At 40.8% G+C, this 26,379-nt stretch overlaps 1 long non-coding RNA gene across 1 annotated transcript in view; it reads left to right on the plus strand.

The window, feature by feature from the left end:
* Window positions 1-26,379, plus strand: part of LOC142829663 (uncharacterized) — an 84,079-nt gene that overhangs the window by 9,614 nt on the left and 48,086 nt on the right. The window contains exon 2 of the long non-coding RNA XR_012904342.1: window positions 7,106-7,188. This is a non-coding gene — a long non-coding RNA (uncharacterized LOC142829663). The remainder of the gene's footprint in view (window positions 1-7,105; window positions 7,189-26,379) is intronic.

A 26,379-nucleotide genomic window follows, 5' to 3' on the forward strand; every position in this document is an offset into this window, starting at 1 on the left:
TTCATAAGAACAAAAAAAATAGGCTGATCTGTAAATCAGTGCTTTAAGACTAATATTTATTGGCACTTTGTGCTGCGTTACTAGTGGAACAGGAGTTACACTACATCCCAGATGCCCTAGAAAATAAGTTGGCATATTCATTTCTGCATTTGCCCCAAAGAGAGGCTCCCATCTGTTCTTTTGGCTAGAGATGAACTATTTTTGTCATGGGTAAGCCACTGGGTTTACTTTCCAATTAATCAGTAGGGAAAAAGTATATGAATATTGCCACTTTTCAAGCTTGTTTGTATCAGAAGCTTAATTGGCAAATGGGAGTGAATTCTAGAGCTGTTTCAAGTTGATCCCAGAGGGGCTTGTTCAACAGATTTTATGGCTTAGAAAACTGCTTGACAGGTTGGTATTTGGAATAGCTTAGAGAAAAAAGTAGGAAGACTTATGGATCATGGTAATACTAGATCTGTAAGATTTCTCAGATAAAAGAGAACATGGAATATCATCTCATTTTAAATTATATCAGTAAAAACTATAGTAAAAATGATAGAAATAATGCCTAAAACCAACTAAACCCAACTTTGTGAATATTTGCCAGTCTGGGATGCCTATTGCCAAGAAACTCAAATCTCCCACCTTCACCAGACAAGAGAAGCACTTGAATAGAATGAACCCACCACCATGAGAGAGGCAGGCAAAAGAAAATATAGACCAAAACAAGCAGATAATGTAGAAATGACAGCAGACAAGGACTGGGTTTGAGAACCGTCTGCCAGTTTCAGACAGGTACCAAAGCTGTGGTGCATGACTCCGGATGGTACTTTTCTTTTTCTAGACACATAAGTGCTTTCTCTTCCATGACAATTTACTGCCTATCTCAACTATCAAAAGTAACGTGCCTAGATTTTGTTTAAAAGCTCTGATTTCCCTCAAGTTGTTGAGTTCATTTTTGGAATCAGTTTGACTTTTCTTCATCCATTGCTAATATCTTAGAGAAACCCTTAATTTTACCTGCCGCTGGTCATATAACTGTGAACAGACATTCTTTTGAAATGTTATTTTATTTATAGGCTTTTTTTATTGTGCTCATCACTGCTCCTCACAAATGTCACTGTTTATTCTTACAAAACTGCTGCAATATAGGCATGAAAGTACTGCTATCCTCATTTTGTAAATAGGGCATCTGAAACACGGGGAGATTTAGGGCTGGATTCAATTCTAGTTAAAGTCAGTGACAAAACTTCCATTTATATCAAAGAGACTTGGATTGGGCATGGAGGTCCGTGTCCAACAAAACATTTAAGCATGTGCTTAAGTCTCGGTGACTTTAATGGGATTTAGGCACCTGTGTCAAGTTAAGAATGTGTACAGATACTTTATTGAATAGCTGTGAAGTCCATCCAGTATCAGCCACAAAGTCATCTTTTCTTTCTCCCATTTTGATCATTTAGCTCTTCAGTGTTAAGCATAGGATTAAATAAAATAACAAATCGCTTTGTGTGTTTATAGAAAATACTTTATCTGACTAAAAATATGAGCTCATCAGTCACTGCTGCAGTAATCACAACTCTGAATTCATATTAATGCATTGTTAGGAAAAAACAGCAATGCGTTTCTACCTTCTTGGAAAAATCTAGTTATGTTGTCTCTATCTTTCAAAAAAGAAAGAGTTTTTTAAAAGCCATAAAGACTGAACAGACAAGTTCCATTCCCTATAGTTTATTCCATTTCCCTATAGTTAAAATATTATATGACTTAGATCATTGAACGTATTTTTTAGTAGGCCTGGTTTTCTCCTCAACTGGAAGTGACATTAAGTTGTGGATCTGGGATTTAAGTCTGAAAGTACGATTGACCTCAGCAGGTTTTCCTATTTGTTTCTGACTGCACCACTTGCAAGTGTGCAATCTGCTTAACGCTGCAGGTGGCTGTCACTAAGCTTACTAAAATGAGACAACAATAGAAAGCTGATTTTTTTTCCCCACGCAATAAAGCTGAATGAATTCCTTATATTTAATAAGTAGCAGCTTGCACATATAGTGGGGAACAATAGTGGTGGGGGAAACTTGTATTAATTATAGTTACATGGGCTGAGAGTAATACGATGGGATAATTGTGTGAGATCCTAGATCTTGGTATTTTCTATAGAAAGAGAGGTTTGTAATGATTATTAACTCCTCTCAATTAAGATACATTGGTCTCCAGTAGACTTTTAGATCTATTTTTCATAGAAAGAGGACCTTGGTGAAAAGAAATCCTGTTACCCGAGGTAAAACTTTACTGCTCACTCTTACATCTTTGGTCTCCACTCTGCTTTACTCTTTCTTTATTATACTATGTGTACTATAATGTTTGCATTCTGTATGTAGAGGACTCAAATGGCTCATACCTAATATGTATGAAATTAAGCTTGTTGCCTGCACTTGTATCTAGTCCATAGGAGTTCCCACACTCAATCAGGCCCAAGTCCAGTCTCTTGTCTTTGACAGTGGCCAATGCTTAGGGTACATCTAGACTGCGCGTCTCTTTTGAAAGACGCTTTTTCGAAAGAAACTTTCGAAAAAGCGTCTTTCGAAAAAGAGCATCTAGATTACATTATGCAGATTGGAAAATCGATCCGCTTTTTTGAAAAAGAGCGTCCTGACTGCTGAATGCTCTTTTGAAAGAAAAAGCCACCCGGAACCGCTTCTGCCAGGGTACGGGGGAAGCATTTCTTTCCGGGTGCTGCTGCCTGCCCTTTGTAGAGACGTGTGGTTAAAGGGAGCCCCCTGAACACCCATTGCTCTGCTCCTGCAGCTGCCTTTGCTGTCCCTCTAGGAGGTAAGCGAGGTAGTGCTCGTTTAGAATGCCCAGCTTCCTGGGACAGCACAGCAGGTTTTTTTGTTTGGAGGTTTTCCTGATTTGGATCCCTTTTTTTTGCCATGGTGCCAGAGCTGCCCCATGGCAGGCAACCTGCCCCACGGCATCATAGTGCGAGTTTTGCTGCATCTGCATGTGTCTACATTTGTGTTGGGTGGTTGGGGCAGGCACATGATGCTCGCATCTTCAGGAACTCCTATCTCTACCGGACGCTGCAGGCAGGAAAGTTTTTCCCACATCATGACTGCGGTTGGGGACGTGCACATGCCGGTGTGCATAGTGGCTGATGCCGCCTACCCCCTGTGGGAGCGATTCTCTAATGGAGGCCGCTGAGTCTCCTGAGGGCCTCCTGTCTGGGGGCTTGGCCCTGGCCCAATACAACCCTCCCTCCTGAACCCTCATCCTGACCCTGTTTGTAGAAATAATAAACACTAGGTTTTGTCTGAAAATAATAACTTCTGTTTTATTGTTGTAAATATCAATAACTGAAAGAAGGTAGAAATGTTGCAAACATATAAAATCTTTTGTTTATTGTACATAGTTTTTTTTCTCAAAATATACTTTCTGCATCAAAAATAAACAGTTTCTTAAATACCCAACATTGTGTTTAACTGGGATGGTGGGGGTGCTTAAAACCTGGAGGAGGGAAGGAGATCAGGTTGGATGGTGCTTGCCTGCCTGCAGGCTCCTGGTGCCTCATGTTTGGGGTCCACCATGGCCTCGGGATTGGGTGGAGCGCTTGAGTGTTGGCTGGACAAGAGAGGGTAGGTGCACTTGGGTCTGGGAGGCCTGGGTCTGGGAAGCCTGATCAGTTTCAACAGCGGCTGAATCTAGACACCAGTTCCGACTTACATACAGATTCAACTTAAGAACCCCAGACGTCCCAAAGTCAGCTACTGCTGAAACTGATCAGCAGCTGATTCCAGGAAGCCCGGGGCAGAGCAACTCTGCCTTGGGCTTCCTGTAGTCAGCCGCTGGTCAGTTTCAGCAGCGGCTGACTTGGGGACACCTGGGGCAGAGCAGCTCGGGTGCTGCTGGGTTGGTCCAATAGCGCGGCCGCTCCTAGGCGCTACTGGACCAACCCAGCATCACCCCAGCTGCTCTGCCCCAGGCGTCCTGATTCAGCCGCTGCTGAAACTGATCAGTAGCGGCTGAATCAGGACTCCTAGGGCAGAGCAGCTGGGGTGCTGCCAGGTTGGTCCAGTAGCGCCAAGGAGTGGTGCTGCGGGACCAATCGGCAGCGCCCCACCTGCTCTACCACAGGCCCCGGGCTTTGCTCCACGTCTCCCTGGTCTGCTGGGGGGGGCACTAGCTGCATCCCCCCCAGCAGACCAGGGAGATGCTGAGCAAAGCCGCGGAGGACCCGGGCTGGACCCACGGAGCTTCCAGATCAGCTGCTCCCCGTCTCCCTGGTCTCCTGTTGGAGCCAGCAGACCAGGGAGACGCTGAGCAAAGCCGCGGAGGACCCGGGGTCGGACCCGCGGTGCTTCCAGATCAGCTGGAAGCGCCGGGGGTCCGGCCCCGGGTCCTCCACTGCTTTGCTCCCCATCTCCCTGGTCTGCTGGCTCCCACAGCAGACCAGGGAGACGGAGAGCAGCTTTTCTCGCCCCAGAGGAGGCGGGCGGTGGGACCAGGTGTCCCGCCGCTCCAGTCCTCCGGGGCGAGAAAATCCCCGTTCGTAACTGTGGATCCGACATAAGTCGGATCTGCGTAACTAGGGGACTGCCTGTACATGAAATGGTACTTTGAGAAGGATATCACTGCATCATGTGTCTCAATAGGTGGAGCCTAGCTGAAAGCTAAATGATTAATTCCTATAGAGGAGGACACACAGAACGAAAATTTAGAACTATAAAACAAAGCTGACGTTTCTTATTTTAAGCAAAAAAGCAACACCAAAAAGAGCACTGAATCTCCCCCCCACCCATGTGTTGTATTTTTCCCTCTAATGTGCAGTGAATGGCAAAGTCATAGTCTGTCTTAAATTTTTAATGCAAAGCGACATTGATTCTAATGAAAATTCCATGCATGAACTGAAAACATTAACCCTAAGATTGAACAGATAAGTGTGGATTCTCAGTTCAAACACGACCCTTTCACACAATTCTGTATTGAATATCATGATTGCTGGTGAGAAGAAGCAGCCATTTGGGCCACAGGAAAACAAACGTGATTGAAACTGACCCCAGTATTCCTAGTGGTGATGAAGGGGTATTTTGATAGGTTTTTGAAAGACAGGAAATACAAAAGAATGAGACTATCTTTGGAGCCAATTTTGGACTAGTGGAAGTGCAAATAAGCCAATGCTCACTGCAGGTATCTCTATTTTCTAATAATCTTACTGGGCAAAGGAGCCTTAATTATTCCAGCCATTTCATTTCTCTGTAATTTAATAAGAGTTTTCAATCTCTCATTTTAATAAGAGATTGTTAGTCTGTTAGCCAAAAATAGTCACTTTCAGTCAACCAAATAAATATTCAAGGATTGTGTACTCATCTGTAAATTGGATGCACATTGTCTGAGTCTAACAGTTAGATTTAGAGTACATTTAAGCATCACTAAATAACCTTTATATGCAATCTTAGATCATATTCACTTTAAGGAGAAACTGTCAGTTTATTTTCATTTCCCAAAGCCTTTGTGAAGGCACAAAAGAATCATAATTACCCTGTTGAGCTGCACCAGGAATATGAACCTTCCACCAATAATTATGAATGTTGTATTGAATACTTTCAAAGTAACATTTCAAAAACAATTAAAGGTCATTAATGGCAACTGTGGTGCAAACTTGTCTAACTTATAATGCTTCCTAATCAAAGGAACACTTACTTGATCTGCTGTCTTAATTGGTTTACTGATGTGTAATCTTCTAGTATAGTTATAAGAAGTAGAACTACAGCACATAGCAGACCTAAAAGGCTCGATTCTCTGGTCTGGCTGAGTTGTGCATGGCTGAGGATTGGAGGGAGTACTACAGGGTGAAGTGGATAATGGAGCTATTAATTGATCTTTGCACCCCCCAAATCCAGCTGGCCAGAACTTGTCCAGTTCCAATATAAATTAGACATTTCTAATAATGAAGATATCTGGGTTATAGTCTGAGTTTTACCACTCTTCTACTGGGTGACCTTAATCAAGTTACTTTGCTGCTCTTTCCTCGGTTTTCCCATGTATAAAATGGATATGATAACTTTCTTTGCAAAGAGTTTTGAGAGCTACAGATGAAAAACTCTTCATAAGAAAGATATTATTTTATTACACTCAACTACCTGTAGCCCTAAAGGTGGGAATTACTGGATTATCGAGGCATCCTACCCATGCTCCTTGTTCTATGTAGCAAAGATTGACCCAGGTTAATAAAGGTTGACTCATCCCTCTTTTATGTGCATTATCCAATAAAAGGTATAAAAATGAACCCAAATTTCCTCCTGTTACCTGGTTCAAATAGTTTTGGTTCTCAGTCCGAAAGAAGAATTGAGGTTTTGGGACCAATTTATAAAATGACATCTCTTGAGTGGTTTGATGGCAGAAATGTTAATTTAACAGTTTCATTTTACTTCCAAAGTTTGGTTACCAAGCTTTGCTGGCTCACAAATGTAGAAATCACAGTAGATATTTTTGCAAGTAATTACACTTCATTTTATCAAGTTAAAAAAAAACTTCTCTGCAGCACTGACATTTACCAAATCAGTGACTGCAAATTAATTATAAAACAACACTAGCCCACAAAAATTGATGCAAAATGCTCTTCCTAAATAGGCTTTGTTAAAAGTAGCACTGTAGCAAATGATTTTACAAAGTATATAACAAGAAATTTAACAAGGCATTGGTGATTTGCAAAATGAGGTGGGAAAAAATGCTTTTAAATTCTTTTAAAATAAATTTCTTGTTTCATTCACTGCACTCTTAACCAGCTTTCATTTAATATGAGAGATTCATAGATTGCAAACCAGAAGAACCAATGTTATTGTCTTGCCTGATTTCCTGTAGTATATAGGATATTCTTAAATTAATTCCTGATTGAATTTGAGTATATTTGATAGAAAAACATCCAATTGTGATTTTAAAATTGCCAGTGATGAAGAATCATTTTGGTAGACATTGATAAGTTGTCTCAATGGTCAATTACCATTGCTCATAAAAATGTATGCCTTATTTCCAGCCTGAATTTGTCTTCCCCTTTAGCCCTAGGATTGTTACACCTTTTTCTGTTTGATTGAATAATTCTCTTTGTCAAATTTCTGTTCCCATGCAGGTATTCATAGACTGTGTTCAAGTTATCCTTCAACTTTCTCTTTACATCAAATGGATTGAACTCCTTGAGACTGTCATTCTCAGGTAGGTGTTCCAACCTTTTAAACATTCCCATGGCTCTTCCATGAATTCTGTCAAATTTACCAAATCCTCTCTAAATGCTGGACACTAGAAGTGGATATAGTATGCCAGTAGCAGTCTCCCCAGTGCTAAATACAGATGTTACATAATTTTCCTACTTCAGATCCCCCTATTTAGGCATCCACAGATCACATTAGCCCTGTTTTAATAACATGTTCAAACAATCACCTTGACATCTTGCCAGACAAAAGCTCTGCATGTTGATTTTTTACATCAATTTCAAACAGAAAGAAAGTCAAGCAGAAAACCATATACCACTTGACACTGTATGGATATGTCTACACAGCTGTGTTATTTCACAATAACTGATGTAATTCTGAAATAACGAAGAGCTTATCTACACAGAGAGCCCGTTATTTCAAAATAACTTTGAAATAACAGGCTTCTTACTCCATCTCCTCTAACCCTCCTTTCATGAGGAATAAGTGAAGGCAAAGGAAGAGTCTTTTTCTTATGACCTCTTGCTATGTAGATAGCGCCAAAAGCCGAATTAAGCTCTTTCAACTTGAACTACCTCAGCTTAAGTTGTGTAGCATAATTTGACCTTTGCCTTGTTGTGTAAATGTGCCCTCAAAGACTCTGATATCCTTCACAATCCTGAAGAATATCGCTGCTTAGGTAAATATAATTGTTTGAAATAATGGAAGAAACTTTGTTAAATTCAAAACCTTCTTTCCGTAGTTCTGATTTATAGCCCATTGAAGGCAATTGCAATTTTTCCACTAATTTCACTGGGCTTTGGATATGGATTTATATCAGCAAAGCTTTTTGTTGTTATACCCTCCAGAGTCTTGTAGAAAAAAACCCTATAGCAGTATTTTGTTTAAAAACAATCTCCAAAGAAATGTTTTTGCCATAGTGCGATGTCAGGAGAGAGAAGTTCAATATTTCTGTGACATTTTATTTGATTTTGAACTGAATTTTTCAAGACACGGTTATGCCCTTTTCTTATATCTTTTCTATGAACACTTAAGTGAACTCTTGCTGCCTAAAATGTGAGTGCAAATTAAATTTAGAAGTTGCATGTTTAATAAGAATAGAAACCACTTTTTAGATTATCTTTTGGCAAGTATTTACTATAGAAGAACCTGTGTGCTTATAGTATTCAATCAGGCATTAGAAAGAATCTGACTAGATTTATCTGACCAATCTCAAGTAAGCAACACAGTTTGAATTTTGAAACCCACAATAAACCAGAGTTAAAAAAATTACTGGACAATTGTAAATAATGAATAATTTTTTAAAACACAATATGGTCTGCTCATGGAATTTCATTGGTAGAAAAGAAGATAAATTAAGCAAATATATTATTTCTTGCAAAGTTTGGGCCGAAATCTAATATACAGCTAATTACTTATCCCCAATTTTATATACATTAGGGAAATTAAAACAAAATCTTAGAAATAATTGCATGACTATTCTTACTCTTGTATAATGTAGTTAGTTTAAAAATACGTGGAGATGTTTGTCACATAGCTAAGATTTAAAAGAATGTCACCATGTATTAGTAAAGACCATTATTCCACTATTGTCTGGGGCTTGAAAAAAATCTATGAGCTATTCTTTCAGGATCATAAAACCCGATCTAGTATAAATAAAAAGTTCCTACAGAGGACTCAGATATTTTCTTCCTAAATTATTATGGTCTAATCATACCCATCTTACATGCTGCTGGGAGATAATAGATGGCATCTTGTACCACAGTGTAGGGGTAAGCAGGCTGCTTGGAGCCACTGCATATCTTTTGTAGGGTTAAAGTGGGAAAGAAGAGAATGGATGAGCCTTGACTCTGCACACCAACCATGCCTGGTGATGTAATTCCAGTGGCCTGTTGGGCTTGACAGTGTGTATTCTCCCTATATTAAGAGTTCTCCCTTATAAAGAGCAATAGAGTCACTCTGTCATCTCCCTTCCAGAGTGTTACAGGGAAAGTATCTCAGATGGGTTATCTGTATCTGCAAAAGCAGTGTGGCACCTTAGGGTGCGTCTACATAGAACCCTAAACTCAAGATACGCAATTTGTGCTGCAAAAATTGTGTACCTTACTTTAAAACTGCACAGCGCCAAATTTTGCAATAACACACTATTTCAAGCCATCCCTTCTCCCTTGTGAAATAAAGTTTACCAGGATGGTGAAACAGCACACCCACTATTTTGAAAAATATGTTGAAATAATGAAAAATGCTAAGTACCAATCAATTCCCATTAATTTCACACAGATGGATCCAAAAGTACTTTTCAAGTCAGAGTACTGCATAGGAATTTTCATCACTGAAATGTAGCCATCACTCAAACAAAAGAAAGGCTTTTAAAATCAGAACGAAAACTGCCATTATAGTGTGTTGTTAACTCCCCTCATTGTGCACACATGATAACATATAACATATTTATCTGACACTAAATCTTTGCAATCTTTAACACAAAATATTGCAGGTAAATATAAAACTTTAACTCAAATATCTGTCTTTTGTCGTTCTCAGAGTGGACCTCAAATCTCAAAATAGCTAGATAGAGCTAGAAAACAATGGGTGAGATTCTCTGCATTGTTCTGTCCAATTTTCCATCTTCTGTTGTCCCACCACTGATGCAGATTTCTAACTGTAAAATCCTCTTGTGCAGGAGAATCTATGTATGGTGTAAAGTTGGCAAGATTAGCTTCCAGATCCCAGTCTTCTCAGCTTAGTATGAACAACGGTCATGTCCTAAATACCTTGTATTCTACTGAAGCTGTGCCAGTCATAGAATCCTAGGGCTGGAAGAGACCTCAGGAGGTCATTGAGTCTAGCTCCCTGCCCAAAGCAGGACCAACCCCAACTATATCATCCCAGCCAGGGCTTTGTCACGCCAAGAATTAAAAATCTCTAGAGATGGAGATTTCCTAGGTAACGCATTCTAGTATTTTACTACCTTCCTAGTGAAATAGTTTTTTTCTAATATCCTACCTAGACCTCCCCCACTGTAACTTGAGACCCTTGCTCCTTGTTCTGCCATCGGTCACTACTGAGAACAGCCTCTCTCCATCCTCTTAGGAACCTCCCTTCAGGAAGTTGAATGCTGCTATCAAATCCCCGCTCACTCTTCTCTTCTGCAGATGAAATATGTCCAAATCCCTCGGCATCTCCTCGTAGGTCAAGTGATCCAGCCCCCTAATCATTTTGGTTGCCCTTTGCTGGACCATCTCCAATGCGTCCACATCCTTTCTATAGTGTAGAGTCCTGCACTTGGGATGGAAGAATCCCAAGCGTTGTTACAGACTGGAGAGCAACTGGCTAGGTAGCAATTCAGCAGAAAAAAGGACCTGGGGATTACAGTGGATGAGAAGCTGGATATGAGTCAACAGTGTGTCCTTGTAGCCAAGAACTGGACGCAGTACTTCAGATGTAGCCTCACTAGTGCTGAATAAAGGGGAATAATGTTCCTCCTAATGCACCCTAATATGCAATTAGCCTTCTTGGCTACAAGGGCACACTGTTCACTCATATCCAGCTTCTTTCTCCACTGAGGGCTGCCCACCTCCTTCACATATTGCATTTCCTAGTGCAATAGTCTAAGAGCTGACTTTGTCTGTGAAGGCAGAGACAAAAAAAGCATTGAGTACTTCAGCTTTTCCCACATCATCTGTCACTAGGTTACCTCCCTCATCCAGTAAGGGCCCCACAACCTCTGTGATCACCCTCATACTGCTAACATGCCTGTAGAAACCTTTCTTGTTACCCTTCACATCCCTTGCTAGCTGCAATTGCAATTGTGCCTTCACCTTCCTGATTATGCCCCTGCATTCTCAAGCAATATATTTATACTCCTCCCTAGTCATCTGTCCAAGTTTCCGCTTCTTATAAGCTTCCTTTTTGTGTGTAAGCTCACCAAGGATTTCCCCAATAAGCCAATCTGGTCGCCTTTTCCGTTAAAAGTATTTCCGCAAAATCATGCCAGTCTAGACTCAGCCTATGTGTTTTCTTCCAACCCTGTTTCTCAAAAATGGCTAGACTGTTTTAGCTGAAACATTTTAGAAAAACATGGCCTGAGGCAGACATCTGCTATGGAAAATTTCAGCCCAAACCTGTAATCTGGCAAAGTTATAAGCAACTGAAAATAAGGCATTACAATAAGCAGTGTTGGGCAGTCTTAATATGCAAATGTTACCAGTCCTGCATATAACCAGCCAATTCTACATTTAGTATTCAACTTCTCATCTGCTATTGAAAGTAACCCTGAATTTCAGCTCTTCACTGAAGGCTATGATGGCTCTGGAGTAATAAGCAAATGCCAGATGATAAATCAAGTAGATTTTTCTTTCATAGAGCCTTGCATTTCTTACAGATCTCATCAATCCTATGACCTAAAATAAATAGTGTGGTCCAAGAAGGGGAGAAAGAAGAATAGGTGATGAGAAAAATGTTCATAAAAAAAAAGTGATAAAGTTCCTGACCGTGGGGCAGTGTACAAAGCAAGGCTCCCCAGAAGAACTGTCAAGGAATCAAACAGGATTATGTCAGAAACTTGCCTGTGATTCAGCAAACGTTCATTGAACACTGAAACATGTTGGCTATAACCTTGTGAAATGTTCCAAAACTGTTTCACTGGAAAAATTTCCAACTGTCTATAGTCAATAAATATGGGTTTCCCATCTGTGATAAATATGTACTTAGCACACTGTGATGGGATGGCTGTCCGTCACTGGCAAAAAAGCAGCCCTATGGAGGCTATGCCAGAGGCAGCCAATTAAAGGGGCTGAGAGGAGCAGCCATTCATGGCCCGGCAAGTTTGTATAAGAGATGCGGGGCAGAGCAAAGTTCAGTAGCTGACTAGAACTTGAGGAAAGAAGACCAGGCTCCTACCAGGAGGGAGGTGCACCGGCACCTCGGCTAGAACAGTGCTACAAGCAGGGTCTAGAGGAGCTAGAGAGCTTTTGGGTTGCTGCTAGGACCTGCAGGCTGAGGTCCTGAGTTGAGGGCCAAAGAAGGTGCGGGAACCCAGGGGAAGCAACTTAGGGCCAAAGGACTGTAGTTGCCACTGAAGGAGTAGCTGGCCAGAGATTGTAGGTCTGCCCAGAAATGTGGGGAATACATAGTGCTGCACAGCAGGAGGGCAGTATCACTGGAGAAGATGCTGCAGTCCTGGGAGCGGTAAAGGTCCTGGAACAAAGGTGATGGTAACAAGGCATCACCAGAGGAGGGAGCTCTGGCAAGCAGAAACAATTTCCATGACAGCTGGCAAGAGGCACCTCAGTGATGAGGAACTCTGTCACATGCACGTAGATTAAATTGCCAAACCGTTTTTCTCTAATGTGGTAGAAGTCCTATACTTTATATATTCATTTCTATTCATGGTGATGAGGACTCTATCCCTAACAGATTCTTCAGTGGCTGTGTAAATTGATTCTATAAGGGCTGGATGATAGGACAAATCCACACAACAGGAACAGTATCCCAAGTCTTATCTTGATATCTCCAACATTTATCACTTTCCTGAAGGTCCCCATACTTTGTGAGCATGATAATCAGTGCATAAAATGAATCAGTTTATATGGAAGCCTGCTCTGTTTGATCTTTGTTGCATCATTATAAAGGATTTGTACACAGGTGAATCCTGATCCTATTGCCCATTTAACTTTAAGGGTTAGATTTGGTGCTTCACTTCTGCTGGTGGACCCTGATCTGAAAGTCCCTGTTATTAGGCCAGCCCCCTCCTGAATGTGCCTTCATGCACTGAAGTTCCTCGTCAATTGCCCAGCCTCTGTTTCCCTCTTCAGAGACTCAATGGGGCACCACATCTACAAACTATTCTTAAGTTCAGCAACACTCCTTTCTGGGGCTAGATTTATTATAACAATATTCAAAATAAATGTTCTCCAGTCTCAACTGAGTCCTGTGGGCCTCCTGGGCCTTCCCTGAGTCCAGAAGTGACTTTAGCACCTAGCAGCCTAAACCCTACTGACTTTCAATGAGACTGAGGATCCTAAGTAGCTAAACTACTCTTGAAACTGGGACTTGGGCTCTTTGTTCCTTTGGAAAATTTTAGCATTTATTAAATATAACATAAGGCACATCTGTTCTAAACTCCTACAGTTGGAGATGAGCTGTTTAAAATGTGTGGTCCAAAAAGAAAAAAAGACAGTGGAAATAGAAGGAGTGTTAATTTTATAAAGAGGCCTTTTTAAAAGTTTTCTATAAGGCAAAACACTATTTTTATTTAAAAACAAAATTAGGTCAAATAACAAAGAAATGGAGCTAAGTTAAATCTTTTAGTGCTACTTCCAGAGTGCAGACTTCATCTCAGATAGTAAGGGAAAGAATTATTTCTCTCCAGTGATATTTCTTTATGTTAGCGTCTGCAAATGGATTTTATAAACTCTCTGGGAAAATGTGCACTTCTGAAATATTCCTGGAATACCATGAACTGTAGCTTCTGTTAATGAGTTATATGATCTAGGTCCACTGCTCCTAAAAGTTCTGTCCCTTGAGCTGAACAGTCTTCCTCTTGTTTCTCAATTGTTTCATTTCTCTGACAGAAAACAGCTATCATGAGGTCAGGAAGGTCAGGGTGTAGAAGAAGCTAGGATACATCACCAGTTCTCTTTCTCTATAGGGAGATAGTGCAGATATTAGAGGTCTTTTAGGTACAGTTTAGAGCTTCAAGGCAAACATTCGTCTATGAAAAAATATGACCCTACAATTATTTATCATTATGTGGGATTGAGGAATTGGTGTTAGATTTTCTTCCTTTCTAATTTTCCGAAACAGTTTGTGTGTATGAATGAGAAAAAAACACAATTGGATTTTTTTTTATGACTTAATATGTTGGAATTTAATCTGAATATTACATCTTTAGAATTCCACAGCTCAACAGTGAAGCTATAAACCAAGTTAATAGCCCACATCTCCTTTAATCAATGCCTCATGCATTATATGCTTTATATTAGCTCTTGTGGGGACCCATGAGAACACAAGCCTCACATAACACTGATATTCATTCTCATAGATGGCAAATTGACAGTTTTTGCCATGTTTGTGATATATGTTGTAAAGGCATTCACATTGCTACTGAAACTTACACTGGTAGGAAACAGATCTAAAGGTACGTCTAGACTACATCCCTCTTTCGACAGAGGGATGTAAATTAGACACTTTGAAATTGCAAATGAAGCTGGGATTTGAATTTTCCGTGCTTCATTTGCATAATCGCATCATGGTGCTCTTTCGAAAAAGTGCTATTTCAAAAGTGAAACCGCAGTCTAGACGTGGTTATTTCGAAAACAGGTTTAAAGGGCCTTTCGAAAAAAGGATTCTATTTCTGAAAGAACTGTGTCTAGCCTTCGCTTTCACTTTTGAAAGAGCGCCATGACACAATTATGCAAATGAAGTGCAAGAAATTCAAATCCCAGCTTCATTTGCAATTTCAAAGTGTTTAATTTATATCCCTCTGTCTAAAGAGGGATATAATCTAGACACACTTTAAGTCTACATTGACAGGTGAGCCAATGTATGAACCGAAACCTGATTCAAAGTTCTTTTTTAAACAAACCTCAAATATTAAACTGCTAAATGAATTGAAATACTAATAGGAAATGAAGGAAACTCTGTGCCTTTTCTGTTTAGCAGGCACTGACTTGATATTTCTAGCAGCAGAATAGACACCACGGGTACATTCTTGATGGCAGTGGAGAGCTTCTCCATGGCATTGCACAAAGTAGCCAGGTTTGGCCCAAGCCGAGGTCCTCTGGCTGCTATTTAACCCCTCTCATTAGTGCCAAGTTAGGATGTGATGTATGCATGTCCTGAGGTAGAATACTCCAGGCAGCCCAGTCTGTAATGTAGTCACTTAATCTAACTTCCTTCCTGGTGTGTCTGTTCATGGTTGCTGGACGTGGGGAGTCTATGGAGATTTACTTGGAATCCTTTGGCTAGTTGCCAGTTGCCTCTAGGGTTGGGAAGAATGTATAATGCACATTGGTATGAGGAGTTGGGGGATTTTTCATCTTTCTGAAGGTGCTGAGAGTCTTGATTTGGAATTTTCTAGTGCATTATGATTGTCCTCCTTCTGTGAGGCAGGTGCACAGATCAGACTTATGGTGATAGTAGGAATGGTTACCAAATCCCATTACAGGGCTAAGCATCTTCTACCCAGGACCTGCTGTGCTACATTGATTTCAGAGTTTTCTGCAGGCTGACCCTTCATTGAGACCCTCAACTTTCACATGAGGCAAGTGTGGGCTGGGGTCTATGACAAAGTCTGTGCTTGGATCTAGGCTACTTGCCTCATTACACTGAAATACTTCTGAATATTTGGGTTATAAGCTAACCCTGTAAGTCATACCAAATGTGTGGAATAGGTGAATACATTCAGGTCCAGGATTGCAGAGAGACTTGTCAGGCCCTGTGCAAAGTAGGAGGGGGTCCAGCTCCATGCTCCTGGAAGGGACTGGCTGAGCCTAACTTCTGCCAGCCAGCCCTTGGGCAGGAGAGGGGGAGAGCAGATCCTGGAGTGTGCTGCATGAAGGCTCAGTGGTAATTTAAAGAGCCCAGGGCTCCAGCTGCTGCTGTAGTAGCAGCAGTGGTGGCTGGGGGATCCCAGGTCCTTTTAAATAGCCAGGCTCCTGATTGACACATACACCCCAGCTGTCCTGCCAGGTCATCCTGTTTACCCTTTTTAAAATATTGTCAGAATATGAGTTTTCTTCCAATCCTCTGAAATTTCAAGACCCAGTGTTTCAAGACTTAGTAAAAATTAATAAAGCAATTCAAGGAGCTACTTATCCAGCTCTTTTAAGACTCTTGAATACAAGTTATCTCTAACTTGAGTAGCAGCATGGAGCACCTTCCTGTGTTGCAGGTGATGAGCCAGCAGGTGCACCTGCATCAATTTACTCCTCAGTTCATGTAGTGGGGAAGCTGCCTGCGCTCTGGCCAGAAGAGGTTGCAGCACCACTACTAGGTGTGGTGTATTGTCCCATGTGGTGGCACTTAGACCACTTACTGAGAGAAAGAATGAGTGTGCTCAACAACCTTAGCTGAGAGTCAGTTGGCTTTTAGCTCAAACAGGAGAGGCTCATGCACGATGCTCCAGAGGTCTTAAGTATGGTTCCACCTGTTCATGTTATACATGCAAGAGCTCCAACCAATCAGAGAGAGGCTTATAAGGAGCCATTGAGAAGGCAGCTTGCTGGAGTGGCCCTGTTATAAGGAGCTGCTCAGCAGAACAGAGGGTAATTGGCTTCTGACCAGTGAGACTGAAGGACTGGCTTCCAGTAAAGAATAAAGCACCTTGGACAAAGTACTGCTAGGCTTGCTAAGGGGAGGTAGAGAAGTAAGTCCTAGCCTAATACACCCCAGGCTGTGGCCTTGATTCAAGGGTCAAGAAGGTACAAGGGATCATGGGGAAGTGGCCCAGAGAGCAAGAAGCAGGAGAGCGGAGGGGCAGGACAAGGCTGCTGCTCCAGGGTCCCTGGTTGGGGCCCAGAGTAATGGGCAGGCCTGGGTCCTTCCCCTTTCCTTTGCATTGGCATCTAGCTACACTGAAGAGTGTCTATTACGGACTATGGCTTTCCTCTGAGTTGAGGTGGTCACGATGGCATAGACTGAGGACTGAGGCTGAGGTGAGATTGAGGACTGCCAATACCCCAGAAGGGGTTGAGAGGACACCGTGGTTTTGGGGGCAACATGAATCCAGAGCTAGAGCATGGAGAGAGTGCAGAGCGCAGACATGCGAGCCACCAGCCAGAAGGGAGTGCCTTGCTAAGGATTGAGCTAATTCCTGGAGTGACCAGCAGGCGGCACCGCACTGGTGAGTCTCCACCTGCTACAGTCCTGCTATAAAAAGAACAGCCTCTCCTTGTGTCCGCTCATCATCCCATTTTTAGCATAATGCAATGTAACGTGCAACAATATATAGAACCCTCACAGTAATTTTTCTCTCAATTCCTGCACTAAAAGTGTACAGTGATATATTTTTTTCCAAACTGCTCACCCATGAGTCAACTAGCACTCCAGAACTAGGAACAGCCTTCTGTTCATCATACAGTCCAATAGATTGTTACCCTAGGTGCTGCCCTGTCCCATCGATTTGCCAAAACAGATAATCCCAGGTGATATGGACTTGTATAATTTACAGGGGCCAGTCAACCTGTGATACTGGTGTTTAGCATCTTCCTTATTACTGTTGAAATAGGAAGTACTTTATCATTCCATGACATGATTATATATCATCTGGTTTATTTCCAAATACAGAACAGAAATATGTATATAACACTTCCTTGATTGCATTATTATTGATAATTCCATCATTTCATCCAGTCAGGGGCTAATACCAATGCCGGTTTGTTCTCAACACACTAAAAATACCCCTTCTTATAGACCTTAACTCTCATGGTCATTTCTTTATATATTTTATTTTGCGTTACTCCTTTCATTTTCTATTCAAACCAGGCAGAGTCTGTTTTTGTTTTTGTTTTGTTTTGTATTAAACCAGTGGGACTCTTTTCTCTACTGTGGGACTGTAGAAACAATTTCCAATTATTTACATTTTTCTATTTGAATTCTTTCTCCTGCCTGATTGGTGCATAATAGTTTTTATTTTATGGAACTGTTTCTTTTAAAATGCTATATATAAAATATTATTCGTTGGGATGTTATGCTGTTTGCACACAAATTTAATCAGGTCTTGCTCACTTCCATTTAAGCAACCACTAACTTTTAATTCCACACAAAGCCATCTGTAGGATTTGTGGCCCCATGCAGTACTATTGAATTGGTGTCCCTATGTCTGCTGGCAGTCAGAGGAGATGACCATTTTTAGAGATGTGATTTTTAGACAATCTTTTTATTAAGCGGCCACTGTTCTTGTCTGTGTGAAAGGATTTTTAACATGCCTCTCCTGCGCATGTGCCAACCTGGCCACCCCCACCAGCTCCTGCAGGCATGCTCTGCTTCCTGGCTCAGTGCCAGGCTGTGCGGCTCCACTCGTGGGGAGGCACTGCCACTGTGGCAGTCGCAGCAGGCATGCTCTTCCGCTGCCTCTTGCCTCCACCCTCTCCCTGCCAGCCTGACCACGAGAGCTGTCATGGATGAGTCTCGGCTCATGGAGAAGGAGAGCTGTCTATGCAGTGCTGCAGGTAAGAGCATACTGTAAGTGACCATCTCTTGCTGCCACCTCTGCCCCCCGCCGGCCTGACCACGGGAGCTTTCGCGGGTGAGCCTTGACTCATGGAGGAGGGAAGCTGGCTGCTCAGTGCTGCAGGTAAGAGCACGCCACAAGCAGACCTCCATCCTTCTATAGGCATGCCCCAGGCTATAATACTCCTACCCCTGTAGGGAGACCCTGCTGGCGATTCTCCCCAGCCTGTCCCGATCATCCCCTGCCAACCCTGCTTGCCCTTCATTCCCATGTGTAACCCCCAATGTGTAACCTCCTGGGCACAGCCCCCCGTCCCCTCCCATTTGTAAAAGCCTCCTCCCTGGGCACTTAGCTCCCCACCCCAACTTTGGAAATACATTTAAAAATATTAGTTCTTCATAACCTTAAAATAACGAAGAAGAGGTTACGAAGAACTAACAACTTCATTTTCTAGGCCCTTCAGCTCACCTCCACTGTGGAGATGTCCACCCTAACTTGCTGCCAGCTTTGATCACTCATTTCCAATATTCCAACAAACAGCTCCTCACTACCCTTATCTATCAAATGAACTCCCCATCAACATCCACAGCTCCCTCATCTCCCCCCTGAAAGCTTACTTGAACTATAATGTGTACAGCACTTGTAGCTGGGCAGTTGGCGTTCCGTGACAGTTCTTTGTGTTTCTTGCCTTCTCTCCCCACCCTCTTTCTCAACTGTACTCATCTGTTGTCTCAGTTATATTTGGAATGGTAGGTTTGTTCTGTGTTTCTACAACACTTAGCACCTTGAACACTCCTACACGAATTCCAGTCACATTGAACTTTCCAGAAGCCCTTCCAAAAAAAAGTGTAAAAGCTCAAAATACATAAGTGGATCAAAATGAACCTTGGCATTTTGTTTTTAGTTGAAACACACTAGATTTAAGACTAAAAAGACAAAAATTAAAAAAAGAAACTTTATAAAAAGACAATTTTTCTAAACGCACACCAAAAGGCTAAAAATAATAAAAAAGTGCACCAAAAAGTCAAAAATAAAGTTTTAAGCTACCAGTTTAGGAGAGAGTGGATGTCTAACAGTTAGCGACTAGCTTGAATTATACTTAGCCATCTACTCTTTCTCTTAAATTGCAAGCTTAAAGCTTTATTTTTGACTTTTTGGTGCGCTTTTCAATTATTTTTAGTCTTTGGGTGCGTGTTTAGAAAGATTGTCTTTTTAAAAAGCTTTCTGTATTTTTTTATTATAATCTTCAGTAATGCACTAATGAAATATTTTTAAAACAGATTTTAAACTAAGGACCTACACTAACAGTACATTCAGAAACTGACAGTATATACCTGTTGTTGGCAAATGCCTCTTAAATGGGTTAATTACCACTTGAATGGTTCTTTCACAAGTTCAGTGTTCTGCTAATAAGTCTGGCAGTCTTTTTCACTTTTAAGTTAGATCGTCTGCAGATGAAGTAAAGCCATGGAACCAGGATAGGAAGAGGCAAGTGAGGACATTAAGACTCAATAGTGACCCAAATTTGGGGGCGCCCTATGCAGCTGCATTTTCTTCATATGAGTAAGGCTGGCCCTAATATGTGACCAACTCTCTTTATGTATAAAGCTGAAGTCTAATATAATATTCACCCATGTTGGATGCAATACTTTTTTTGAACTAGGAAATAGTAACTGAATTTTCAGAAATTCCAAGGACATGTTAGTACTGGAATTATGAGACCTCAAGCACATGTTGCTGAGACTAAAGTCTGCCATGACAACACAGCTTTTTTTCTTACATGATCTAGAAGATAGGTGCTTAAGGAGTTGGTTATCCTGTTCCCTTGTGAGATTTTTGTGATCTGTGGGAGACAACTAATACTCCTTTTTTTTAACCTGGTAGGACAGTGGTTCTCAGCCTGATTATCATATGTGACCCACAGTGGGCTACTTGTGTTATATGTTGAGAACCACGGCACTCTTTGATCCCTATGTCAGTGTCCGCGGCTAGAGCACCCTCCAGAGAGTGGGGCCAGGACTGAATCCCCAAGTATGGTTCGGTGGCAGCCGTGGACTTGGCCAGGCAGTAGCTGTTAGCACACAGCAGAGCTGTAGCTATGTGTTAACTGATCTGCATGCAGGCTGTGAGTTTAAAAGCACTGTTAGGGAATTGACCTGCAATAAGCATTCAAGACCATTTACTTCTGAACTGTTGGTGACTTGGAAGTGGGTAATGCTGTTTTTGACTGAATGTCACTCCCTTTCTGCCCACCTAATTAGTTTAAATAGAAATATTTACAGTACAATCATGTTTATCTTCCCACCAGATTTCAGTCATGACAGCTAAATTAAATTTATGCTTATGAAGGAGCAATTCTAAATCCAGGCTCCTAGCACAAGTAATTAAGGAGTTTGAAAGAACTAAGGGCTGGAATGTCACTGGCTCTTGCACAAGCACAAAGCATGCATGAAGGAGAAGCAAGAAACCTCCATTCCTTGTATGACCTGTGTAAGGGCCATTTAGATTTTCAGCCCCTGGATTAAAGAGTGCTTCCAAGTTGCAAAAAAACAGAGGGGGGAGTAAAGAACACAGATGCACTGCTATTCATTATTTGTATTCTTTATACATTTCCAATGGCTCAAAATCCATTAAATTCACCATTGGATTTTATATAAAATTTTGTCTCTATAAATGTGCTGAATAGTAAAGTGGTTTCCCCTCAGATCTGTAATGTATCAGACCTCTCCGGTTCTTGATATAATTCTTAGATATTGAATATTATTCAGTGACTATGTAACCTAGAGGCACCCAAGATTACTGATGTCTACACTACAGAGTTTTTTCAGAAAAACAGCTGATTTTCTGAAAAAACTTCACTTACATCCGTACTGCAATCGCATTCTTTCGACAAAAAATCGAAAGAACAGAGGGGTTTTCCCAACATTGGTAAACCTCTTTCTACAAGGAAGAAGCCTTTTTCTGAAAGAGCTCTTTTGGAAAAAGGCGTGTGTGGATGGGGAAGGGAGTTCTTTCAAAAGAAGAGGAAAGAGGAAAAAACAGGTACCCTGGTGGCCACTCCATTCATGGTAATTACAGCTTAAATGCGAGACAGCATCCATTCAATGTGGACGCTGTGTTTTGAAAAAGCTGACTGCTTTTTCGATGCGCTTTGGCAGTGTGGACGCTCTCTTTTAGAAGAAGTTTTTTTCATAAGATCTCTTCTGGAAAAGCTTTTTCTGAAAGAAGCCTGCAGTCTAGACATAGCCTAAGGATGGAGAGTGAAGTCTGATTTACAGTGTTAGTTAAGAGACAATTGTTTTTTAGCTCATACAGGTGAGGCACATGGATTTAGCCCCTAAAGGTCCCAGGTTCAATCCCACCTCCTGACCACCCAGTCAACAGGCTACAAATGCATCATATCAGCTACAAGGAAAAATAAGGGTTAACACGTCCATTTCTCCATACCTACTGCAAATGGAAATCAAATCAAGTTATTAGCTTTTTTTGAATAATAGCAGACTTTCACTTATAGCAATTGGGGGGAAAATCTACATTTGCATAAATAACCTATAAAATAATAAAGTCATAAAACCAAGAATAAAGTCAGTGGGCCAATTTCATTCCTTGTATAACTCCTGGTATGAATTTGGTATGGTACGATTTTATATGCATTGGTTTAGATTAGCATATATCCTCAAATGACTGAATCTGATAGTGCACCTAGGGCCATGTCTAGACTACATCCCTTTTTTGATAAAGATGGGACATTTTCAACAGAAATGCCCCACTTCAAAAGATCCTATACTCCTCAGAAAACTGCCGGGTTCTTTTAGAAAAAGCCCCGTTTCTTAAAAAAAAAAAGTGGCAGATGCCATTATGCAAATGAAGCACGGGAAATTCAAATCCCGGCTTCATTTGCAATATCGATGTGCCTAATTTACATCCCTTTATCGCAAAATGGTTGTAGTCTAGACGTAGCCTAAGTGACTTTATTCTGTGCTTTGGAGTTCTATCAGTAAGATTTCACTTTTATGATAGAATTCAGGTGGTTTTGCTTTGTTTATCATTTTGCTTCACTCATCTTAATTAGTAATAAATGTGTAGCTTTTGTAATAAGTATTGATACACAGTGGAAATGCAGTATATATAAGATAAATGTGGTGAGCCACAAAGTTCATGGGCTCTAATTACAAGATTGAATTTAATACATTTCTTTCCCTAAGTGATATTGGATTTTATACATGATTTATAAGATCTGAAAGGCCAAAATAATGTAAAGTGTTTAATATTCAGACTGCAGACTGATGTTCTCTGACTTGAGGGAAACTGCAACTGAATTTAATTTGTGTATTAACTGTTCAGGAACATCACTATTTCTAGAAGTGTGTAGTTTTTTTAAAAACCAAGAATCTAGGATGTTCTCTTTTAGCTAGCCAATTCCTAAGATACATCTATCATTTCTTTATTCTGGAAGACTCTCTAGAATGAAGTGAGGATGATAGAGGTACCATTTTAACAATGCATTTAAGCATGTGCCCAAAGGTGCTCATAGACTCATAGACTCATAGACTTTAAGGTCAGAAGGGACCATTATGATCATCTAGTCTGACCCCCTGCACCGTGCAGGCCACAGAATCTCGCCCACCCCTCTTAGAATAATCCTCTCACCTATGTCTCAGATATTGAAGCCTTCCAATACTTTGAAGGCCCCAACATGCAGAGAGTCCTTCAGCTGTGATCTGTGCCCAATGCTACAGAGGAAGGCGAAAAACCTCCAGGGCCTCTGCCAATCTACCCTGGAGGAAAATTCCTTCCTGACCCCAAATATGGCGATCAGCTAAACCCTGAGCATGTGGGCAAGACTCACCAGCCAGACACCCAGAAAGTTCCCTATAGCAACTCCTATCATCCCTCCATTGACCTATTTCCAACTGGAAATGAATGGTCAATTAGTTACCAAGATCATGTTATTTCATCCAACCATCCCCTTATCATAGAATCAGAACTGGAAGAGACCTCAGAAGGTCGTCAAGTCCAGCCCTCCGCTCTAGGCAGGACCAATCCCATCTAAATCAACCCGGCCAGGGCTTTGTCAAGCCGAGACTTAAACACCTCTAGGGATGGAGACTCCACTACTTCCCTAGGTAACCCATTCCAATGCTTCACTACCCTCCTAGTAAAATAGTTTTTCCTAATATCCAATCTGGACCTCTCCCACCACAACTTGAGACCATTGCTCCTTGTTCTGCCATCTGTCACTACTGAGAACAGCCTCTCTCCATCCTCTTTGGAACCTCCCTTCAGGAAGTTGAAGGCTGCTATCAAGTCCCCCCTCACTCTTCGCTTCTGCAGACTAAACAGACCCAAGTCCCTCAGCCTCTCCTCGTAGGTCATATGCTCCAGACCCCTAAGGTGCTACTTGCTGCTTCAGATTAGGGATGTGATTTTGAAGATTTAGCTGCCTTTTTAATATGTAGTTGAAAAGATTTTATTTCATTTTGCATATGTTACAGTCATATGATTGATATCTGATAACAAGCTAAAAAACTTCTCCCAACTTCTGTTTCCAGAAAGGGAAAACTACAAATAGAGTGAATTCATTTTAAGGTGCTTTTTAATTTATACAGAAAGTGCAATTGGTGGCTTAAACTGATCTTTATTTTCCACTTTTCAAATCAAAGTTCTCAGCAAGAAATATGCAAAAATGAAGGAAGACAGTTTCTTTCATGACATTATTGTAGGATCTCAAGACTTCAATGACATGATATCTATTTCAACTTAAAGTTGATCTGTATACACAGTGTCGTAAGTCGTCATGTACGTAATGCACTACTTTAAACATGATTATAATAGAATGTCAGACATAATAGCAATACAGGGTTCCTCTATTAATTCATCCTGACTCCAAGTGCTTGATTTATTCATAAAGAGCAAGGTAATAGCCATTGTTTTAGAGTGATATATGCATCTTGTTAACTGTAGCCAGAATATAAAATTGTTTGTATAAAATTGATTGTAGTGTCCCTTGTAGGCAGAGGTAATTGGGGGAGGGGCAGAAGAGATTGTGCAGGAAAAAGTCAAGGCAGGCCAAGTTTGGGGAGAAAACTTAAGTATATGTTATCTGATGGTTCCCTCACTGTAGAGGGAACTTGAGCTAGGCTGATATGAGAGAAGTAACTTGATTGTAGGAAACTCAATTGAGAGCAGCCACTTTATAAAATAACACTTGAGATGCTGTGTCCACGCTGGTCCTGCACACTCTTGTGTGTGATACTAAGACTTTTGGGCACATATTCCATGGTCTTTGTAGAGCAGCCAGCTGAACTGCTCTATGAATTCTTTGTTAGTGAATTAATGGGACAACTTGCCTGTCCTTTCTGGACACATGAAGGAATTATGGGATGTTATTAGAGGACCAATGGCACTTGTGGATCTAGTCTGCATCCATATTACAGAATAGCCATTTTAGCAGTGGGCAATCAGTGTTAACTCTTAGGTATGTCTACACTGCAACACTATTTCAAAATAACTAGCCCTATTCTGAAATAACTTAGTCCACATCTGCACAGCAGGCAATTATTTTGAAATAGTGTCAAAATATTGTCAAACTGGAGGACTTCTTACTCTTACTCCTGTAAGCTTCATTGTATTAGGAATAAGGGAAGTCGGAGGAAGAGTGCTCTATTTCGAAATAAGTGCTGTGTAGACTCTCCCTATTCGAAATAAGATACACAATTGAAATAGCTCAATTTGCATAGCTTATTTCGAGTTAAGCCCTGCAGTGTAGATGCACTCTTAGATTAGCCTATGTCTCCTCACAGACCAGCCACTAAACTTGAGGTAAGAGGTTCTTGTGTGTTTGGCACTCAGGTTAAGATAGCACCTGAGTTGTAACTTCAGCTAACGTTGCAGTTAAGACAACCTTGAATTAGCAAAGAACCAGACTAAAGGAAGAGAGTACATTTGGATCAGACATGGTGAATTTATATTCAGTTCGGAGCAGAATGGGAAGTTCATCTGCTTACTATTACACTGTATTAACTGTATTTAAATAGAGATTTTAAGGCTGCATTGTATGTGAAATGTTGAAGTAGAGATAAGATATGTCAAGAATGAAATCACAGTTTCTCACAAAGAGGAGACAAAATTAGACTTTTGCTCATCTAATTTTCTGGAAAATAAGTTCTTTTCTGAAGAAACAATGAAATATATTTCTTGAAATGCTCCACTGATTTTCACAGAGAAAAAGGAGTCTTTGAAGTGGACTCATAGAAATATTCTGAAATACTCAGTGTTCAGTCAAGCAGAACAATAGTACTGTTCACTCTAGATGAGATTCAAAACTCATGGAACAGAATCTTAATATTCAGAAATTAAAAGTAAATGGAGAATTGGGGCATAATAGTTCCACCCAGAAAATGGCAAGCATACAAAATAACATGAATTGCCAAGTGAGACTATGATTGGCATTAGTGAGTCTAGGAATTGATGAAATCAGAATAGAATCTGCTTTTATATGCCTATTTTGATAAAATACACAAGAAGGTATATGATGGATAGTTGTAGTAGACTGCTGTACATGGCCACTATATGTGTATGTGTATGCTGGGATTTGTGTGTGCTCACTGTCTAATGGTCTAGTAGTAGTTCTGTTATTAAATCTATGCAGATTACACATGTGATGCTGTATGATTGAAATGACTAGTCAAAAAAATGAAATTGCCACTCTTAAGATATGTCTACACAGCAGGACAAAAACCAAATTAAGCAATTTAAACTTAAGCTGCATAATTGATGTAGTTGAAATCAAAATAGATCAACTCAGCTTTTGGTGCTGTCTACACAGCAGGAATTCAAAGGAAGAATGCTTTCCCTTTGACTCCCCTTACTCCTTGTACCATGAGTCAGAATAAGAAGTGCTCCAGCTTGACGTTATTTCAAAATAAAGGCTTGTAGGGTAGATGCACATTATGTTATTTTGGAATAACATCAGTTATTCCAAAATAATGCTGCTGTGTAGACAGACAATTGCAACAAATC

Source organism: Pelodiscus sinensis, chromosome 5 (assembly GCF_049634645.1).
Source record: "Pelodiscus sinensis isolate JC-2024 chromosome 5, ASM4963464v1, whole genome shotgun sequence".
NCBI classification, from domain to species: Eukaryota; Metazoa; Chordata; order Testudines; family Trionychidae; genus Pelodiscus; species Pelodiscus sinensis.